Here is a 5,119-nt window from a genome sequence, read left to right as displayed (position 1 = left end):
ATTAACAGTTTCAAGTGATTTGCTGAATCTTGTTTTGTTATAAATATAATATTTTTCTATATGTAAACAAAAAATTTACAATATGAAGAATTTTAAGTTCAGTATCTCCTTTGTAAATCAACAAAATAAAAGAAAAATCAGTTGAAACTATGTCGTCCATGTCTCTTTAAGATAACTTTTTCTTCTTTTCCTGTTCATGATAATATCTTCTGCTAATCATTTACGAAGTTATATATTTCAGCATTATTTTTAAAAGGTTGACATTTTTGTCAAGAACAAGTTTTAATTAGTATCCACAAATGTAGTTTATTCTTTTTTAACATACAAGTGAAAAGTGGGTTCAATACGCTTTTGTTGACACGTTTACTAGAAATATGACACTTTGCACTACGCGTCTTACACATAAATCAATTTCTAGAGTATTTTTCTGCAATACTTCTTTTCTGAAATCATGGGTTAATATGCTTATTTTAATTGAGATGCAAATTTTGACAAAGAAAACCTTAATGACTTCACATATTCAAATATTACCTTTCTGCAGTGACAAAGTTTTTATATTCCTGGCATAAAAGGTTTATTAAACAATTATTCTTTTAAAGTTTTCAGATTTTACTAAATCGAGGCAAAATTGTCACTTCTATTTCCTGTAAAAAAAAAAATAATGAAAACAATCAAAAAACGTCAAAGTATATTAAATAGATTTTACTAAGAAGTGCTATTCTTAAACTAAAATTGGGTCGATTCTGGACTTCCCATCATGTTTGTTAAAAATGTCACAATATGATAAAGCTCGTTATAGTTAGTTTCATTCATTATTTGGTTCTATCATATCCTTTTATATACATGGCAAAAAAAAATAGATTGAACATCACAGTTATATAACTATTTTGAAAGAAATATCTAAAAAAAAAAAAAAAATCGTCCACCACTCAATATAACGGTAGTTCCTCACTCAATGCTTTTTATATGAACTATTTTCATAAGATATAAATTGAATAATAGTTTTTATTAGCACTGTAGAGTCTAAATTAATTCTAAGAACTAAGGATGGTGATTAAATTTTAGAAATAGTGGTTCAGTCAAAAATTGCTCAAAAGCTCGTAAATAATTGTCTTCCTTGTTTGTATAACTTTGTTTATGTTATGTTTACGTTTTCTTCAAGATAACGAAAAATAGATAATTGTTAAAAAAAAGATAAAAAAAAAAATAGTGTCCATTATATTATGACATGTACTTGGGAAAAATCAATATATTTTCACTTGATTGTTTTTAAAATGAAATTTTTGAATGTGTTCTTAAGTGCAATATAATTAGTATGATAAATACAAAGTACCAACTATCAAAAAATGTATAATTTAAATGTGATTTATATTTTTTTCTGTTTTTAATATTTAAACAGCTTTTTCAATAGGCATATTTTTAAAAAAAAAATTTACTGTTTTAATAAAATATATTTATCTGAAAATATTTAAATCAAACTGTATTGGATTCTGCAAAGTGCAATGGATCACATAAGTAATCTGAAAACCATCATTGCAAACCACAGTTTTGATTCTACAAGAGAGAATCGTCGGTCACCGACGATGTCTTGAAACAGATTTACAATTAAAGAGGCTTGGGGGTGGCAGCCATTTTCAGACTATTTCGATCTCCTTTAAAAGAAGAGCTCCATATAAAGATATATCAAAATTATCAAATTTTAAAACTTAAATGTATGAATTCTTTCTTTGCCAAATGATAGTTGACAGCTTAAGATACCGTATCTAAAAAAAATAAGTTAAATCTGATGGTTAATTTTTGGTTAATTTTTTGACCCCTCAGCCTCCTTAACATGAAATTATCATTCTGTCCATATGAATAGAAAGTCTTTACTAATATCACAATTCTTAATCCTTTTCCAAGGCTTTTTTTTCATTTTTATCTAGTTTATAAACATAAAAAAATCCAAAGGCACTTTGCTGTGAGTTTTTTTTAAATCAAAAAATCACACATCTTATTCTATGCATTGTCGTTGCAAATCAAATCAGATATTGGAATCTACATAATTTTTTTCTATTTTAGCTCGAACCACTTCGAGATGTCTTTTTTCAGATTTCTTGTTAAAAAAAAATAGCGCCATGCTTAATATTTTATCATTGCATTGATTTATGACACTTAAATTTATATTTTTCAAATAAAATTTTAATAATGTTGACTGCTAATTCTGTTTACAGAGCGTTTGCAGAGTCCTTTATGAGTACTCAATATTTTGAATATACAGTATTTAAAACTAGAAAATATACGAATGAAATATATGAAGATAGCGATCAATATCCAAGCTCTACAGTCTATTTAACAATACAAAGCAGGGGCAGAGGAAACGGGAACCTATAAAATAACAGAGGCGGGATCAGGTGCCATGAAGGAGGAAGCATCCACTGACGACCGGTCAGAGTCGTCATGTGCTCCTTGTGAAATATTAAGAAGTTTCTTTCTGACGCTCGTGATAGTTCCCTCTCTCAAACCTGCTCTAAAATCAAACGATAAAAAAATCTTATTTTATATTTAGGAAAAACTCTGAATAAAATATATCATTGTTTATATATATCTACTTAAACAAATGTACTGTATATTTGCTGAAACAATAACAAAATAAACCAAAAACTTGATGCTTTTGCCTCTCCAAACCTTGAATTTCCTTGTAATTAGACTGAAATTACTTAGCATGAGAACGTTATTCAAATGTATTTTCTTCCCGTTCGATGGTTTTAGGAAATGTCTGTTAATTAACACTCAAAATACTAGTACATGTGTATTATGTTCATATTAAAATGTATTATTATGAAAATATCTTATTCAGTGTGCTTTATGGCCTATTAAAATCTGTTATTCGATTTAGAGCAGTAACGAGAGAAGGGGTTTGATTTTGCAGTGGATGATTAAACCTCAACTAAGCCTTTGCACCAAAAGTAGAGTGAGTAGAACTGGCGACAATCGTTTTTAGTTTATTTTAAAGGGTTTTAATGTTTTAGTTTTGATATGACTATTTTAGTCTTTCACATAAAACACATAGGAAACATTTGATTTTAAGCCTCCAAGTATGTCCGAAAACTTGTGACGTCACAAGAAGGATATGGAGATAACGAACAGTATTCAATATCAAAGTCCATAAAACAATACAAAATAGGAGCAGAGCAAACATGAACCTCCGAAACATCATTTACTCGTCTGCAACAACTTGGTTTTATCTCCACCACTTCCAAGCCTCCGTGTAAGTTCCTTAGTTCTCCTGTCAAACGACTGAGAATGTTTTTGTTGAAACCAAGAAAAAACAAATAACATCCTGTAGAAGTTAAATATGTAATTAATTAAAGTTAAAGGACGAAAGAAGCAAAACACAGCTTAAATTAACAAATTAGGGTCAGAAAAATGAATCTCAATAAATTATCTATCTTACTAGGCAGAATATTTCACAATCTGACCCCAATAAGAATTCAAACCCTGTAATCTTTCACAAGGTACAGTGTGCTGTACATGTATTACATAAAGACCCCCGTAAAACACCAAAAGATTAAAAACAAATGTACAAATGCTCTAAACTGCTCTCTGTTATCAAAAAGGGTGGATAAAACAAAAAAAAAAAAAATAAACAGCATTTTGAATTGGAAACTCGAGAGGAAATATCTTTCATCAAAGCATCAATACTGAATTTGAGGTATGCTGCCGCTCTGTAATATTAATTGCTTAACTGATATTTTAATCCTTGCAGTGGGGATACATTCGACAGCAAATATCAAATCATTAGTAATTTATAGACTACGAAAAATTATCGCATCATGTTTCCATTAAGTTATGAATTTTTTAAATTCAATTCAAGGTTAAATGTTAAACAAAACGATTAAAATTGCAGGAATTAGTACCAACCACGCCGAAATCTGAGGAGTGTCTTATTTTTTGATGACCTCGAATCTGAAACAAAATAAATGTTTAGAAATTTGTTCTGATTTGATAAAGCGGGTTTCAGAAATGTTTTTTTTAGAGAGAAAAAAAAAGCACAATTTAGAGCATCAATTTAATTTTGACTTCCATTCGGTCCCATAGGTGAAAGTTTTTTTCAAAAGCTCATTGCAAATCTGCAGGACACCTGTTTTCTTCAGAGAATAAATAGAAAATATCAGCCAATATTATAATTTAATTAGAAAATTAGAATAAAAATTTTCGACACTCATTCAGCCTTAAATGTGACAATTTAAATTTCAAAAGCTTTTTTCCACATCTGCAGAACACCTGAAATCATTTTGCAAAATAATGGAAAAGTACTGTGTGTATAAATGGACTTCAGTAAACCAAGTAAATATTATTTTTCTTTCTTAAAAAAAAGCTTTGTTTTTCGAACCCCGATTCGACTTCCTGAGAAATATGAATTGAATTGGCTAATGGGTAAAATGTACTGTGAGATTTGGAAATAGGTCAAACGTACGTCTTTTTCAACCCCAGTCTGGCTCCTATGGTGAAAATAAAAAAAGAAAGCCTCAAATTTACAAGACGTCATTAATCAACCTGCAGAAGATTATTTGCCACCGTATAAAGTGTGAGAGAAGTGTCTGGGACCAGGCCTTGGGATCATGAAACATCTTAAGCATAAGTCAAAATCTTTACATTGCATTTAAATATTGTAAAAGTCAAGCAATGATAAAACCCTAATCAAAATATTTCCCCACATTGTTTTCCAAAGGTGTTGTTATTTGCAAATTAAGAGATTAATTCAATAATCAGTAAACAATTTACGAGCTATTTAAAAATTAACTTCAGTCCAAGTCTGTTTCATGATCCTGAGGCCAGGCCTTTTAGGGAAAAAATGTTTTCAGCTCCCATTCGGATCCCTAAAATAAAAAAAATGTTGAGACTATTTCATATAGATCTAAATGAACCACCTACGTGTATCAATCTGAGAATTCCAAAACATTAATCGGTGTTTTGTTAAATGGTAAGAGACATTACAAGAAAAAGAACAAGTGACAGATAGACTGATGGACAAGGATAATTAATCCAAAGTAGAAAGTTTTAATAATAATAAATACTTTGAATATCCCTGTTGTTACAAGGAATCTCTCTATTCAAAGAGAACACAATTATCTTA

Source organism: Saccostrea cucullata, unplaced genomic scaffold (assembly GCF_032062105.1).
Source record: "Saccostrea cucullata isolate Sc308-1 unplaced genomic scaffold, CSIRO_AGI_Scuc_v1 ctg227, whole genome shotgun sequence".
Classification (NCBI taxonomy): Eukaryota; Metazoa; Mollusca; class Bivalvia; order Ostreida; family Ostreidae; genus Saccostrea; species Saccostrea cuccullata.
The sequence above is the reverse complement of the archived record's forward strand: the minus strand, read 5'-3'. Positions refer to the sequence as shown.